Genomic DNA, 18,555 nt, shown 5'->3' on the forward strand with positions numbered 1-18,555 from the left:
GGGGCGGCGCCTGGGGCCCCTTCCTCCAGCAGAGCCCGGCCCTAACGGGAAATAATGCAGCTCGCCTCCCCCGCTGATGGCCGGCCCAGCCCACTGGCGAGCATCCACGTCCAGGCCCAGCTCGGCAGCCCGTCGGGCCAGCTGTCAGGGTGAGAGGCGCTCCCGGCCCCCCCAAGAAATGCCCAAGTCTTGGAGGGGAGCGTGGGGCAGGGAGCGCGGGGCCTGTGGCTCAGCCGCGGAGGCGCTGCAGCGTGAGAGAAGCGGCTCCTCCTGGGTCCTAGGCAGCCCCGGCCGCTGACAGCTCCCGCTTGGCGCTGCGCGTTAATGAGCGCAGCCGCGCGCGCGCTCCCTGCCTGGGAAACGTAAAGGCGCAGGCTGGGGGGCGGGGGACCACAAAGGAAGGAGATTCAAGGGCAAGGATCACATCCTTTGGCCGCTGCTAAATGAGAGGCTGATGCCAAACTAGAACCAAAATTCTATATATATCATGGAATTTGGACGCCAAATTTCTGTGGAATTTTTTAATTTTTTGTTATTTTAAAGCAGATTAAGAGCTTTCTTTTAAAATCTTGTGATAAAACAGCTTTACAGCTCTCAATATTTCTATAGCAGATTCCCTAATATGTCATGTTCAATAACTTTGGATGACCAGAAGTTAGGGGCTTTTGGAGAAATTTAGTTAATTAATATTTGTTAAATACACCCTATGTGCCCTATGTAACACCTTCTCCCCTTAAATTCAAGTGATATTTCATTCTGTCAGATCTGAACTTCTGAAGAGGTCCAACACCTGTAAACTGCCCCATGGATGATGATCTGGAGCAGGTGATGGGTTTCATTAGGCTTCGGATCAACGTAAAAGCAATTTTTTGAATAGCTTCTCAAAAATCATTTGTCATTTCCATTTTTCCATCCAGGAAAGATGATGGGCAAAGGTCGTAGGTGTAAGCTACTCTGAAACATTTGGTAACCTCAGACACTCAGGTAACCTATACGGCTATCTGAGTGGCCTTAGACATCAAATCCGAACTGACCTGTAAATTAAAAAGGCATTAATGCTATTCTTGGAGTGGATTGTGTCCTAAGAGACCACTGATAGAAGGTGGAAACATATGCACTAGTTCTTTAGCAATTTGGGGGCTGGTATTCCTCATGTGAGATCCCATACCAGCTACAAACCGTAGTACACACTTGGATATAGTTGACCTCTCCAACCAGGATCAGGGCATACAGGGAAGTTAGCATTGACTGAGGGATTATGTAGTTTGGGTTTGTGTGTATGTGGGGGTGGGGAGATGTTGGAGTATGATTAGGTCTAGAGTCAAGATAAACCGATCCTTTATTATTCTAATGTACATCTACTATTACTAACCACAGGTTGTAAGATGAAGAGTCAGATCAGTAATTCTTCACAGGCACTACTGCATGAAGAGGAAAGGAGCTTGAGTTTGGGTAATATGTAATTAAATTATCAGTTCTGATTCAGCCAATTTGGGCAGGATTTGAGATTCTGTATTTCTAATCAGCTCCCAGCTACTTTGAGAAACAAGAAACTAAATCAAATTCCTTGAAGTTAGACATCATCCAAGTAATGAAGAGCTTATCAACTTTTGTTAAATGGCTAAAGGTGTGTGTGGTAATTGGTTTTATTTGTAGGGTTTTGGGAGGAAAGAAGAGCATAATCTATTGCAACAATAACAAGTTATTCCAAAACATAAAACCAAGTCCATTATTGTTAAATTCATTATGACTTAAAGCTATCCTACAGGAAAGAGTAAAACTCCCTAGGATTTGTAAGATTAATCTTTGTGAAAGCAGATTGGCCAAATAAAAACAAAACAATGGATAATGCAATTATTAGCTTTGCTATTCATCTGTGTTTGGTGGAGCTCCCCCTTTAAAACAAGCTTGGAAGCAGGAGTGGCTCTCACTTCTGAAATAGCTTGCCTCTGGAAACCCTATGAACCTGGAGAAAGGACGAAAGTTATACAAGTGTCCAGGTCTTTTGTTCATAGGGTCGCTATGAGTTGCTTATGACTCGATGGCACTTAACAACAACAATATTCACCTGTCCTCCAGACAAGTAGCAAAATAAAGACCAATCGCAAACAAGCCAATTCCAATTCACAGTGACCCTGTTGACCAAGGTAGAACCATAGGGTTTCTAAGGATGTATATTTTTTTTTTGAAAGGATGTACATTTTTATCAAAGGAGATTGCCACATCTTTCTCCTTTTGTCCTTCAGAGAGGATCTTAGAAACTTCAAGGTCCACTAAGCTGGTCTACCATGTCTTGACTTAAAGGAGCATCATGAGTAGGGAGTTTTTCACCATCTGAAAGCCCACCTTGCCTTCTGCTTTCTCTCAAACCTTACTCTTGTGTGAAGAAAAACTTCTGTGCATAGTATTCTGAAAATGGCTTTATTTCTCTGCTATAGACACAAAGAATTTCAATTTTAAAATATTTTGTTACATACTATGGACTTGTCAGGAGGAGCCAGTACTTGGAAAAGGATGAACATGCTGGGAAAGTTTGAGAATCAATGAAAGAAAGGAAGACCTCTAACAAGCTGAATTGACATAAAGGACTAATAAAGGGCAAGGGAGCAGTTATCTCAGAGGTGGCAAGGATAGTGTAGGTTAGGGCAGGGCTCAGATATGGTCTTCTTAGGGATAATATGAGTGCTAGTCAGCTTGGTAGCACCAAAAAATAACAATCATTCTTGCATGATAAGAAAAAGAAAGAAAGATCAATAGTTGGAAAATATGGACTTGATGACAAGAATGAAGCTGGAGGTAGAATAATAGGATTATGCACAATCAATGATAAATTCACTGCAAATACCTTTTATAAAAACTAAAATGTCAACTATACCCATGAATCTCACCTGATGGCCTACACAGGCATCATATTGATTACATCTGTGGAAAGACTCACTGGAGAAGCTCTATATCAGCTGTGAAAACTAGACTACGTGACATACCATCAACTACTCTGTTGCAAGCTCAAACTAAAGCTAAAGAAAATGAAAACAAATCCCCAAGAACCAAAATATGACCTTGAGTCTATCTCACTTGAGTTGAAAAATCATCTCAAGAAGAGATTTGAAGCCTTAAACACTAATGAATGAAGACCAGATGAGCTATGGGATGACATCAAGAATATCATCCAGAAAGAATGCAAAAAGTCATTAGAAAGACAGAGGAGGAAGAAAATACCAAATGGATGTCAGAAGAGATTCTGAATATTGCACTAGAGTGCTGAAAAGCCAAAGCAAAGGGAAGGAATCATGAAATTAAAAGCTGAACAGAAGATTTCAAAGGGCAGCTTGGGAAGACAAAGCAAAATATTATAACAAAATGTGCAAAAAGCTTAAGTTAGAAAATCAAAAGGGACAAGCTCACTCAGCATTTCTTAAGCTGAAGGAACTGAAGAATAAATTCCAGCCTCAAGTTGCAATATTTAAAGATGCTATGGGCAGAATAGTAAATGATCCAGGAAGCATCAAAAGAAAACAGAAGGAGTACACAAAGTCACTGTACCAAAAAGAAGTGGCTGACACAGAAAAATTGAATGAAATAGCATATGATCTAGAAGCAATGGCAAAGGAGAAAATTCAAGGTTCTCTGAAGGAATTGGAAAAAAATAAGGTCCCAGTAATTGATGGCATAACAATTGACATAATTCAACAAACAGATGCAATCCTAGAAACACTCACCAGGTTGTGCCAAGAAATCTAGAAGACAACTACCTGGCCAGCTAATATGGAGATCTATATTTATTCCCATTCCCAAGAAAGGTGATCCAATTGAGTGTGGAAATTATCCAGTAATATCACTAATGCAAGCAAAACCTAACATGCAAACAAAACCTTGCTGAATATTATTTTAAGAAAGAAAAAGACTAAATGGTACATCGACAGAGAACTTCCAGAAAAATAAGCTGGGTTTAGAAGAGGCCATGGCACTAAGAATATCATTGCCAATGTCAGATGACTCTTGGCTGAAAGCAGAGAGTATCAGAAGAATGTCTATTTGTGTTTTATTGACTGTCCAAAGGCATTTGAGTTTGTGAATCACAACAAATTGTGGCTAACATTGTGGCCTTTGAGATGTAATAAATAAGTAAAATCATGTTCTCTCCAGTGGATGCAAAATTTTTTTTGGTGATGGACAAGAAAGGCCTACTAAACACCACATTCTTGTTGTTGTTGAGTATCTTCAAGTAGAAATCGACCTGTAGTTGACTCTCCAGTGGGTTATCAGAGGCAGTAAATTGCACAAAAGCAAAACAAAGTTGTGTCATCTGCATAATGCCGTTGTTAATTACTCTTCTTTCAAACCTGATGCCTTTCTTCCTCATGGAATCTGGCTTCTCGAATTACCTTACTCTCAACATCAATAAAACAAAGATCCACACTACAAGACCAACAGTTAAATTATGATAGATAGAAAAAAGAATTGAAACTGTCAATGGTTTTATGCTGTCAGTAGTTTTATCTTTCTTGGATCAGCAATCAACACCCTTGGTACAAAGTCAGGAAATCAGGGAACATTTAGTACTAGGCAAGTCAGCTATCAGGGACCTCTCCAGAATGAGAAGTCAATTTGAAAACTAAGATGAGCCTAATTCAGGCATGGTCTTCTCAATCACTTACTATGCATTAAAAAGGCAATAAATGTGACAGAAGATGAATTGATGCCTTTGAGTTGTGGTGCAGGATAAGAGTACTGAATTTCCCATGGATTACTGAAAGAACAGACAAATATACCTTGGAGAAATATAGACAGTCTGTTCCATGGAGGAAAAGATGGCAAAGCTTTGGCTTTCATATTTCAGACATGCAGCTAGTTGAGGCCATTCATTGGAGAGGGACATCATGCTTGAAAAGATGGGGGGGGGGGTTGGTCAGTGAAGGTGACTCCCAGTGAGATGGATTGACAAGGTGACTTCAGCAAAGACCTTAAGTGTTTCAGAGATGATGAAGATGGCACAGGATACGGCAGGGTTCAGGTTGGCTGTTTATAAGGTCGGTACTCAACTTGATGGTACCTAACAACAACAAATTGCACAGGAAGATAGTGCCCTTCTTTCTCCTATGGAGAAGATGGTGGATTGGAACCACATATCTTTGGGTTGGCAATGAAATTCCTTACTGCTAAAATACAGATGCTTCCCTGGTCATGCTCACCAGACCATGCCAAGAACTCTGGAGGACAACTACCTGGCCAACTGACTGAAAGAGATCCTTATTATTTCCTTTCCAAAAATGGTGATCTAACAGTGTGGAAGTTATCAAACAATAGCATTAATATCACATGCAAACAAGATCCTACTGAATATGATCCAAAAATGACTGGGACAGAACATCAAAAGAGAACTGCCAGATGTGCAAGGCGAGTTTAGAAGAGACCTTGGCACTAGAGATATGCTAACCAGTGTTAGATAGATCTTAGTTAAAAGCAGAAAGTACCAGAGGAATGTCTATTTGTATTTCATTGACTGCAAAGGCATTTGACTGTGTGGATTATAGCAAATTGTGGCTAATCTTGAGAAGAATGGGAATCCCAGAACACTCGAGTATGCTCATGTGAAACTTGTACTTTGACCAGGAGGCAGTTGTTAGAACAGAGCAAGGAAACACTTCATGGTTCAAAGTTACGAAAGGTATATACCAGGGATGTATCCTATCATCATACCTTTTCAATTTATATGCAGAACAGATAATTCAGGAAGCTGACCTTTATGAGGAGGAATGTGACATCAGGATTTGAGGTAGACTCATTGACAATCTGTGTTATACAGATGATACAACCTTGCCTGCTGAAACTGAGGAGGACCTGAAACTTTTGCTGCAGAAGGTCAAGGACTGCAGTCTTCAATATAGGTTGAAGCTCAACATCAGGAAAACAAAGATTCTCACCACTGGGCCAATTGACAGAATCATGATAGATGGAGAAGAGATTGAGATTGTTAACAATTTAGCTTGCTTGACTTCACAATCAACACTCTTAGCACCAGCAGTCAAAAACTTAAAATAAATTGCATTGGGAAATCCTGCTGTTAGGGACCTCTTCAGAGTACCAAAGAGCAATGATATCAGTCTAGAGATTAAGATGTGTCTGATGCAAGCCATGGTCTTTACAACTACTTGCTATGAATCAGAGAGCTGGACAATGACTAAAGATGGCAGAAGAACTGGTGCCTTTAAATTGTAGTGCTGAAGAAGAGCGTTACATATATATGGACTGCTAAAAGAACAAACAAGTCAGTTCTGGAGAGGGTGAAACTGCTCCTTGGAGGCAAGGATTTTGAAGCTCTGTCTCCCATACTTTGAGCATGTTGCCAGAGGGGCCAGTCCTTAGATAAGGGTAGAGGAGCAGCATGAGAAAAGAGATAGATTGAATTGGGAATGGATGAGATCAATTGACTCAGTACTTGGTGTAATGGGATAGGAAGGTGTGTCTGAGGCAATGAAATTGACTCAAAATATGGCTATTGTATGTGGGGGTCACTATGAGTTGCAGAGGACTCAGTGGTACATAACAACACAACAACAACAACAACAAAACAGCAGAGTGCCTCAAAACCCACAAAAACCAGAAAAACTCTACTATCATAAAGGGAAAAGAATTGCTTTTTGTTCACTAAGTATACTTACCTTTGGGTCACATGAATTAACAAAGCCATTTTGAGCCATTGTAGACCAACTGATAACTCTATCTCCTTCCTCTGGCCTCTACTTTGACTAAGAAATACAATGCAAATTTTTATTTAGTATAATATGCTTAAATGTTGTCCAGTGCCTGGGAGTGAGCTGGTTCTGCCTTGTCGTGACTCTAGTGCAAGACAATAAAACTGCCCAGTCCTACCATATCCACAGGGTTGATGCTAATGCTGTAACCGCTGGGTCAGTCCATCTCCCTCAGGGTCTTACGCTTTCCCTAAGCCTCTTTGCCAAGCATGATGTCCATCTCCAGTAACTAGACTTTGTTGAATACTGCATTGTGGAATTTTACCTAAGCAAAATGCCTTGAACAGCTCCCAATTTGCCTCATGTTATTTCTAAAATGCCTTGGCTATTCTTTTCTTTTGGCCAAAATCCTCTGCTTCTAAAGGCATTTTTCCAGTTATTCCATTACTTACTACATAAAAGGTGCCTATGAGCCTTTTCGAATTGCACCGTGTGGAGACTCAGTGCTGCTGCCTCCTTTCCTTACTGTTTACTATGTGCCAGGAATCCCTCCCAGGAGCAAAAGTGATGAAACAATGCTTTTCAGTTTAAAAAGAAAACACTGGGTGACGATGAATTTTTGAAGCTGAGCATTACTTTTTATTTCATAATCTTTAATGGTTATACATTCTAGTGTTCTCTGTTAACATTAATAGAGAAAGATATAAAACAAAATGGTTCAGAAAGCAAATTTCCACCTCTACCACGTAACCTATAGTCAGACTGGAGAAAAGAATCAGAAAGGTTTCCTCAGTTATTTTACCTGCAATTTTGCAGATAATTTTTTTGCTTATGGTTCTTGCCACTCTTTACAAATGTATTAATAACTTCTTCACAAATACATATGAGGATATGTTTACAGCAATCTCTTCAGGTTCTCAGAAAAACAAAATAAAACAAGTAGAAATGTAAAAAACCCACAAAACCAAACGAACCAAAACAACAAAAACAGCATCATGCTAGGAAGGTGAGGGGTTAGAGAAAGAGAGGAAGAGGCCCCCCAGAAGATGGATGGATGCAGTGAGTATAAGTCACCCTGAGCACGTCAGGGGCTGAGAGGATGGAACAGGATGGGGGAAGGTTCCAGTCTCTTTTTCAGGATTACTATGGGTAGCAGTTGATTCAATGGCACATAACAACTGCAGGTTCAGAAAACTTAGTACATGAGTTATATCTTTCAGAAGTTCCAAGTTTCATGAGTTTTTTGGTGGTTGAATTGAGAAAAAATTCAATCATGCATGCTTTAAATATGTGGAGCAAACCAGTATGTACTTTTTATTACACAAGAAAATGAATTTAATAATTATTGGTACATTTAACTCAGAAAAAAAGTATTTACTACAAATGGCTCTACGTTTGTGTTAAAAGTGTGTATTCAAAATATATTTAGTTATTTTTATACTGTTTAACTCGCCAGATATTACTGTTAAAAGAAAATAACAAAACCATATTGTAACTTTTTTTTTAAGCATTTGAATTCATGCCTCACAAATCCACCCATGAAGAAAATTTGAGTAGATAGCAATATCTCTCAGGCATATTACAGAACAGAAAGTTTGATGGCTTGAATTTGTTCCATCAAAGAAAGGTCTGGCAATGTGCTTTTGTAAAGACTGAAGCCAAGAATACTCTGGGGGAAATTCTACTCTGTCTTATAAAGTCTCTGTGTTGAAATTGGCTTGATAGTAACTAACAACAACAGTAGGATCTTTGCCTGAGAAGAACCAAGGCACAACTATATGATTTCCCACCATGATTTTAATGAAGTAAAAAATGGTTAACTAAAAAGTGAATAACTTAATCTTACTCAATATACATTTTGTTTCATGGAATAAAAATGTTATTTTGTAAAATCAGAAGTTAATAATTATGGGAAAGTACCACAGTATACTCTCCATGTGTATGTGTACATGCTACCCATGTTACTTGTGCCTGTCTATGATTTGAACATATTCTTCTGAATATGTATTGAACATATTCTTCTGAAAAGATTACAGATCTGGAGAAAGTGAAGCCAGGTTGCTCCTTAAAGGCAAGGAATTAGAAACTGTCTCATGTACTTTAGATATGTTGCCAGGAGGGACCAGTCCTTGGAGAAGAAAATCCTTCTTGGACTTGTAGAGGGTCAGCTCAAGAGAGAAAGATCCTGGATAAGAGGGATTGACACAGTGATTGTGGCAACAGGGTCAAGTGTGTCAGAGATGGTGAGACTGGCTCAGGATAGGGCAGAGTTCAGAGCCATTGTTCATAAGGTTCCTGTGAGTTGTAGTCCACTCAATGGCACATAACGGTAACAACCGTGTATCTGAGATTAAACATTTAAGATAAAGATGTAGTGAAATAGCTACCCTTCGAAAATGAGAACTGAGTCACAAACTGAGATTTGTACACCAGTGTTCATAGCAGCATTATTTACCATCACAAGAACATGGAAACAGCCCAGATGTCCAACAACAAATGAATGGATTGAGAAATTATGGTATATTCACACAATGGAACACTATGCAGCACTCAGGAGCAATGATTTTGTAAATTATTACCTAGCTTGGGAGGGACTGGAGAGCATTATGCTGAGTGAACTAACTCAGTTCCCCAAGGATAAATATTGTATGAAACCATTATTGTATAATGAGTATAAGTATCCAAGAGGAGTGGGAAAGGTTGGAAGCAGAGGGATGAGGATGTGCAAGGGGAGGGTGAGATTAATCATGGGTTATACAATTTGATGGGAGGACGGGTGAGGGAAATGGAAAAAATTTGTTCTTGAAAACAATGTATTCAAATTTTGTAAACTAGTTGTTGTTAAGTGCCGTCGAGTTGCAGGCAACTCATAGCGACCCTATGAAGGAGAGTCCTCGACACTTGGGTGCCTTTCATCCTCTCTCCAGGAATAAACTAGTAGAACATAAAGTGCATGTGATTATCTGATCATGTTTATCATAATGTGATGGAAATGCTAATTGTTGACAGTTGGTGACAATAACACCAACTGTTGCATTTGTTGTTGTTGTGTACCATAAAGTTGGAACCCACGGATAGCTGACCCCCCAGTAGGTTTTCAGAGACAGTTAATCATAAGGGGGGAGATTGTCCATTCTCCAACAGAGCAGCTGGTGTATTAGAACTGCATGCCTTCAGGATTGCAGCACAGCTTCTTCCTACTAGGCCACTAGATAATTTCTTCTTAGTATTGAAATTTATTGTAAATAATTATTTTTCATTATTATGCTATAATAATGATTGATATTGTCTTTCTAGAATTGCCTACTTCTGAAGTAAGCCAATGAATTCCGGGTGTCCTATTGTTCTTAGTTCTTGAGTAAGCCCCCAGCTCATGTTGTTGTTGTTAGGTGCCGTTGAGTCGAGTACAACTCACAGAGACCCTATGAACAGTATATCTGAACCCCTTCATATCCTGTGCCATCTTCACACTTCCTGACACACTAGAGCCCATTGTGAAAGGCACTGTGTCAATCCAACAAGATGAGGGTCTTCTCCTTCGCTAACCCTCTACCCTTCCCAGCAGTATGTTGCTCTCCAAAGAATAATCCCTGCTAGTAACATGCCCAAAGTATGTGAGACAAAGCCTTATCATCTTTGCCTCCTAGTAGCAGTTTGGCTTCATCTTCTCCAAGATATATTTATTTGTTCTTTTGACAGTCCATGAGATGTTCAGTGCTCTTCTCCAATACAACTCAAAGGCATCATTTTTTCTTCTATCATCCCTTTTTATTGTCTAGCTCTCAGTTGCATGGCAAGTAATTGAAAGACCATGGCCTGAAACAGATGCAACTTGGTCCTCAAATTGACATCATTACTCCTCAATAATTTGGAGAAGTCCTTAACTGTGGATTTGCCCAATGCAATACATCTCCGGATTTTCTGACTGCTGGTATCAAAGGTGTTAATTGTAGATCTAAGTAAGATGAAGTTGTTGAAAGTTTCAATTTCTTCTCCATTCACTATGACATTGCCTATTGGTCCAATGATAAGAATCTTTGTTTTCTTGACACAGATGCAATCCACACCTAAGGCTGTTTTCCTTGATTCTCTGCAACAAGTGCTTCAAGTCCTCCTCACTTTCAGCAAATAAGGTTTTGTCATCTGCATAAAGCAGGTTAATGATGAATCTTCAATCCAGATGCCAAATTACTCTCCATAGAGTTCAGCTCTCAAAGTAAAAGAGCTGAACAGATGGTTTAAAAGGCAGAACAGGAGAACAAAGCAAAGTATTATAATGGAATGAGCAGAGAGCTGGAATTAGAGAATAAAAAGGGAAGAACTTGTTCTGCATTTCTCACGCTGCGAAAAATGAAAAATGAATTAAACCTTGAATTGCAATACTGAAAGATGCCATGGGCAATAAATTGAATGACCTAGAAAGCATCAAAAGGAGACGGAGGGAGAACCGCCCCCACGCTGCGGCGGCAGGAGGCGCCAGGGCCAGGAAGACAGCAGCCATGGAAACTTAAGGGACACCACTGACCCTAGAATCGCCCCCCCCGCCACTGACCTACCACTCCTCATCTAATCCTTTGTGGACTACCACGACCTGTTCAATTGCTGTTATGTCAGTCAAAGACTTAGATGTCCAATCATGATCCACTGTGGAGAAGACATCGTAAAAAATACTGGAGGAAGAGAAAGCACAGAACAATCAGTGTTGGAAATCTCTCTTCATAGATACTTACCCTGATGTAGGAAGATACATTGACCACTGTGCTGCTATTAAAAAGGCTTGGGATGATCTGAAAATATATTTGGAACCCAAGCGTCCACAGATGGTTTTGTCTCTGAAAGAGGGGACGGGAGAAGGTCTAGATGCAGTGGAAGCTCAATCGGTTGTCAGCTTCCTCATGATTATCGATGTTCATACCATTTCCACAATGGGCAGAAGATCGTGATTCCTGGGTTATTGGGAAGTATGGCACTGTCTAATCACTATCATTCTGAGGATTTGTTAGATGTTGATACGGCTGCTGGAGGATTCCAACAGAGACAGGGACTGAAATATTGTCTCCCTTTAACTTTTTTTAATTAAATTTTTAAAATACAATATATTTTTTACAGCATATCCTTCCCATTTAATTTTTTTTCATTCATTCATTGTTGCACATTTTCCTCCCTGCCCACTCCTCCCCCAGTTCACTTTTCTCTTTGAAAAGAAAAAAATTCTTTTATTGTTATACAATACCCCCACCCCCACCCAAGTCCACAGTCCACAGCCCACTTTTACTATGCATTTCTTTTTCTGGAATTTTGTCATGAAAATAATACTTAATCATATAGTCCTTTTAAACAGTTTTCTCCCTCATCTGTTGCATGCACACTGGTTTGAGTCTGGAAACTACAGAAGGCTGAAACAAAAAAGCAGTTTTCTATCAATGTCCAGACCAAATAGCTCTAACTCAAGCTACAATTGGTGTTTGTCATACGTGCTACTTTCACTGAATGGTTTACCTCTTACATCAACAATGTTGTATCACGTGGCTTTCCCATCACCCAGACCAAATTTTCAGATATGCCCACGATCCAGAGTGTGTAGCAACAACTGGAGATATTACAGGTTCTGATTCTACATCGTTTCTGCCAGAACTTAGCTCTGTCCATCCTCCTCACTATTTCTTCACATACACATCAGAATTATCAACAGATGCACTTCCTGAGAAGGCTTGTCAACTGGACAAGTCGTTATTGGAGAATAACAAATGCTAAATGTGGATGTTTGTGGATGCTGGTCCGGATGGGCAAGTGAAGGGAACTTTTTGGGGTTGTGCTTCTTTGGGGTCACGTTTGATATGTATTATTGCTCTTACACCCCCAAGAGTGGGTGTACCTGAGCCTTGCCTATTGTGTGAGTCCTCTTGGGAAAAATTTATTAATTTTTGAATGAATATTCCTTGAATGACACAGCAATCTTTTGTCTATTTGCTGAACTGAACAACTTGATGTTGCTGTGACGCTGCACACTGTTCCATAGTCTTGTCAAATACCATAATGTTTACCAATTATGTACAGTGTTTGGATGAACTTCCAGATTGATTTATGCTGAGAAGCAGGAGTGGCATTGACTTCCTAAAACTAAATGTCTCTGGAAAGTCTACAAACCCTCTAAACTCTTCAAATGTGCAGAAATGATGTTAGTCACAGAGCAGAGTTTTTTGTGCAAAACTTACTCTCAGTTGTATTCGACTTGACAACACTTAACCACTGCTAAGTGAAACTAGTGCTTTATATCTGGAGGAACACTCTTCCACTTTGTACATCACTCTTTGTCAATGTGCAGTATGAAGTAACCTGAGTTGCTGTGGTGCTGAACCTTGTGTCATTGGGGTATCAAATACCAGAATGCTTTCCCAATGTGGACAGTGTTTGGTGGACCTCCAAGATTTAAAACAGGTTTGGAAGCAAGAGTGGCATACACTTCCTAAACCACATGCCTCTGGAAACTCTATGAACTTGGTGAAATGATGACAGTTACGGATACACATTAGGTCTTTTGTTCATAGAGTATGAGTTGTGCTCGACTCGACAACAATCAACAACAACAACAACAACAAAGGTGATGTAGAAGTTCAAGGACCTAGATTTGTTGGTGAATTTCCGATCATTAGCCCAGTTCCAGTATATGAGTACACAAGTTTTACCACATTCTCTACAACATCAGTTTACATGGAAGGCTATTATACCTTCCATTTTCTTTACTTTAAAGATAAGATCTTTAATGTTGCCATTCCAGATTCCATATTGGAGTCCCCAACATTTAGAGTGTCTGTGGCTTGTTTGTTTCTGAGTTAATCCTGGTGGATGGGGCTAAACTAACTCTGGAAAGATGGACTCAGAGGTGACAACTCTACTGTGGAAAGAGAAGGATGATGATGAGCCTTTAGGCTGTTATAATTGTAAAGATGGGTCTTGATGAATATGAAGAGATAGAGAAGGAGGAAGAGAAAGATGATGATTTTGGAGATATGGATGAATCAGATGAAGAAGATGAGGGGGAAACCGAGACGAGTCTTTGATGTTTCCATTCGCAGAGCCACTGCTCACGCCTTTTCTAGCAAGGTTTCTGCTGATGGAAGCACTGGGGAGAACCCAGTGTGTTAAATAGATTTTTCAATAATGTAAATAACGAAATTGTTTTCAGCATATAACAGGAAACCTAGCGTGAAATACTAATCCAGACCCTGAGTTATATGTGAAAGTACTTTGGCAGCTGGGTTGGTTTACTTTTCTTTGTGTTTTTAAGGTTTAGGAGAACAAGTGGGAATCTTTTTTTGCCTCTTTCAGAAGTCAGTGGAGGAGGAGTTTTCTAGCTAAAGAACAGACTTTTCTTCCTTTTAAAATATTTTATTTATACTTCTGAAAATAGAGAAATGGAGAAGAAATTGTTTTGAATAAGGATTTAAATTATAGACTATACATGGTTAGTGAAAAACTATGTGACTGAATAAGTCTGTGAAAAGACTTCTTGCAGTTGTGAGTTATTTAGAAATGAACAAAATTAAATTTGTAATTAGGTGTATTTTCTCTCCATACCTTTTCAATCTGTATGCAGAACAGATCATCTGAGACACTGGGCTGTACGAGGAGGAATGTGGCATCAGGATTGGTGGAAGAATCATCAACAACCTGCGTTATGCAGATGACACAACCCTGCTCACTGAAACTGAGGAGGACCTGAAGCGCTTGCTGCAGAAGGTCAAGGACTGCAGCCTTCAATATGGATGGAAGCTCACTATCAAGAAAACAAAGATTCTCACCACTGGGCCAATTGGCAGCATCAGTATGGATGGTGAAGAGATAGTTTTAGTTTACTTGGCTCCACAGTCAACACTCTTGGTAACAGCAGCCAGGAAATCAGGAGACAAATTGCATTGGGAAAGTCATCTGTTAGGGACCTCTCAAGAGTACTGAAAAGCAATGACGTCAGGCTGGAGACTAAGGTGTGCCTGATCCAGGCCATAGTATTTGCAATTATGTACTATGCATCGGAGAGTTGGACAGTGAATAGGGATGATAGAAAGAGAATTGATGCCTTTGAGCTGTGGTGCTGGAGAAGAGTGTTGAATATACCATGGACTGCTAGGAGAACAAACAGGTTTGTCCTGGAGAGGGTGAAGTCGGAATGTTCCCTGGAATCAAGGATTCTGAAGCGTCGTCTGACATACTTTGGGCATGTTGCAAGGAAGGACTGGTCCTTGGTGAGGGACATCATGTTTGGGAGAGTGGAGGGGCGGCGTGGGAGAGGAAAACCCTCCATGAGATGGATCGGTTCTGTGAGTGGAGTGCTGGGAATGAATGTGTTTGAGACAGTGAGGTTGGCACAGGGGAGAACGGCGTTTAGGGCTCTTTTGCATAGGGTCGCTATGAGTCGCAAATGACTCGATGGCACATAACAACAACAACAACAACAGGAAATTAACTAAATAACTTAAATGCTAGTATTCTGTTCTTTCATAGACAATCTGTCCTTGAATTTAAAGACATCAGTTCTGCCATCCTTTATTATATTATTTATATATGCATCACTTTTGAAAGAGTGTGTAAATGTATGTGGTGTATTGTTTACTAACAAAAGATTCTTCACATTCTCTCATGTAGTCTAAATTTGTAAATACTGTTTTTGTTTTGTTTCTCCTTTACAAATTTTACTGTCTAACTCTGTGATACATGACATAAATTTTATGTTCAAATTAAATGGTTTCCTGGGGGCGGTGGGGGGGCGGTGGAAAGAAAGGAGATGGAGGGAATACATTGTACCGGAAAGAACTGGCACTGAAAAATTTCAGAAAGTACCATGTGAGCAGGAGCCAATGGTAATGAAGGAGGAAGTGGAAGCTGCATTTGAAGGCACTGGCAAAAAATAAAACCCCAGGAATCGATGAGATACCAAGTGACTTATTTCAAATAACAGATGCAGCCTTGCATGAGCTTACCAGTCTATGCCAGGAAATTTAGAGTACAGCTGTTTGTCCAATAAATTGGACGAGGTCCATATTTGTTCCCATTCCCAAGAAAGGTGATCTACCTAATGTGGAAATTACCAATCAATATCATTAATGTCACCTGTAAGCAAAATACTGCTGAAGATCACTGCTAGAACAAAGTAGACGGGGGGAGGGGATGGAGGAAATTATGCAACAATGGATGATTTTTTTAAAAGCGAACTGGGGGTTGGTAAGGAGGAAAATGTGCAACAATGAATGAATGACAAATCCAACCTTGCTATAAACTTTTATTAAAATCACAATAAAAATTATAAGAAAACCCTCACAAAAAAAACCAACCAAAAAATTACTGGAACAGTACATATATGGGGAACTGCCAAAAGTTCAAGCAGGACTAGAAGAGGCCATTGTACTAGGGATATCATTGCTGATACCAGATGGATCTTGGCTGAAAGTAGAGAATACCAGAAGAATGTCTGTTTGTGCTTTGTTGACTATGCAAAGGCATTTGACTGTGTGGATCATAACATACTGTGGCTGACATTGAGAAGAATGAGAATCCCAGAGTACATAATTTTGCTTGGGCAAAGCCTATACCTGGACCAGGAGACTGTTGTGTGAACAGAGCAGGGGTTAAAACTGAGAAGGGAGTGTATCAGGGCTATATTCACTCTCCATGCCTATTTAATCTGTATGTTGAGCATGTTGTTAGGCGCTGTCAAATTGAATACAACTCATAGTGACCCTATAAACAACAGAACTGAATCCACCTCTATTTTGTGCCATCCTCGTCATCTCTGATATATATACTTAAGCCATTTCTATAGTCACTGTGTAAATCTCATAGAAGGTCTTTCTTTTTTTTACTGACCTACCTTTCCAAGCATAATGTCTCTTTCCAAGAAAATAGCCCTGCCTAACAGCGTGTCCGAAACATGTGACATGAAGCTTCACCCTCCTTGCCTCTAAGTAACATTCTGGTTGCACCTTCTCCAAAACATATGTATTTGTTGTTTTGGCAATCTGCAGGATAATTAGAACTCTTCTCCAACACTGCAGCTGTAAGGCACTAGTATTTCTCTTTTCCTTCCTCATTGTCTAGCTCTCAAATGCATAACAAGTGATTGGAAAGACATGATCTGAAACAGTTACACCTTAGGCTTTAAACTGACATCTTTGCATCAGTACATTGCTTTGGAGAGATCCCCAACAACAGACTTTCCCAATGGCAAATCTTATGTACCTAAATGAAACCATTGTGTCCCACAGAGATTTTGTTGATGATGTATATTCTTTTTGAAAAAAAAAAAATAGGTCACCAGGTCTTTCTTTCTAGACTTAACGCTCCACTGATACCTGTTCAGCAACACAGCAGTAGTGAAGCCTCCACTGACTATCAAGGAGTGGGGGGGCTGCATTTGAGGTACATATTTGTTAAAAAATGAAAATAATTTGAAATGAGTCAGACCTACAGTAGGCTGTTGTCCTAGCTATTATTACTGCTTCAGGATCAATTATGCTTTATATTCTGTAATGCCTGAGGCAAGTGCTGCAACTCTTGGCCTAGCAAAAATGCAGCTCTTCTCAGATGCTGCTGCCAGAGTTCTCTTTTCCATGTTCTTTTTTTTTTCTTCTTCTTCTTTTTTTTTCATGTTCTTATTGATCAGGGAAATTCTTATGTGTACAGGAAAGTTGGCTATTTCATTATCTGATGCCTTCTCAAATTCTTTTGATGGAGCGGACACAGGTCAGAATATGTGATAATGGTAGTATGGAAATACTGCCAGCCACTAGTAATAGTGCAGCTACAGTGTTCCTTGCAAAGCAAGGATTGTGAGAATTTGTCTTACATGTTTTGGGCATGTTGTCAGAAGGGGTCAGTCCTTGGAGAAGAACATCGTACTTGGAAACGTGGATTGGTTCAGTGAGAGAAAAAGACCGCCAATGATGTGGGTGGGCACACTGCAACAATGGGCTTGTACACAGAGATGTGGAGGCTGGCACAAGATCGGGCAAGGTTTCAATCTGTAATATACAGAGTTCTTATGGATTAGAGTTGACACAAGAGCATCTAACAACAGCAAAGGCAATATTTTGAACCCATTCAAATTTGCTTAACATCCCAATCAAGCCCTTTTAAAGCAAAGTGCCCAGTTCAGAATCACACTTTTGTGCTTAGCTGTCTATCACATCGCTTTAATCTCCATTAGGTTGGAACATGTATCATAGGCTTTTGTTGAAATTTAAAATCTGGTATGTGTGGAAGTTATAAGCCAGTAACTGAGTTGTTGCTATTGTTACGTGCCATCAAGTGGGCTCTGACTCAGAGCAACCCTCTATGCAACAGAATAAAATACTGCTTCATCCTGCACTGCCCTTTGAATCACTGCTGTGCTGGAGCCCCTGGTAGTAGCCTCTGTGCAAACCCATCTTGTTGAGAAACTTCCCCTTTTCTCCTGACTCTAGATCATACTTACCAGGCTGGCATTCTTCTTCAGAGGCCAGCACCTCCTGAGAACGTGTACAAAGCTTGTTAGTTGGAGTCTTACCATATTTGCCTCTAAGGAACATTCTAGATGCATGTCTTCCATTATAAATTTGTTTATTCTTTTGACCGGCTGTGGTATATTCAGTATTCTTTCCATACAACATAATTCAAAGGCATCGATTCTTCTTCAGTCTTCCTTTTTCATTGTCCCATTTTCAAATGCATATGTTGTTGTTGTTGTTGTTGTTGTTATGTGCCGTCGAGTCGTTTGCGACTCATAATGACAATATGTACAACAGCCCTAAACCCTGCTCTATCCTGTGCCAATCGCATTGCCTCTGACACACCCATCCCGATTACCCCAGTCACTGAATCAATCCAC

The 18,555-nt window shown here is 40.0% G+C and overlaps 1 pseudogene; it reads left to right on the forward strand.

The window, feature by feature from the left end:
* Positions 1–76: 76 nt before the first annotated feature.
* Positions 77–13,795, forward strand: LOC102853884 (annotated as a pseudogene).
* Positions 13,796–18,555: the final 4,760 nt, after the last annotated feature.

This window comes from Elephantulus edwardii, unplaced genomic scaffold (assembly GCF_000299155.1).
Source record: "Elephantulus edwardii isolate Elephantulus edwardi_28Jun2011 unplaced genomic scaffold, EleEdw1.0 scaffold00558, whole genome shotgun sequence".
Classification (NCBI taxonomy): Eukaryota; Metazoa; Chordata; class Mammalia; order Macroscelidea; family Macroscelididae; genus Elephantulus; species Elephantulus edwardii.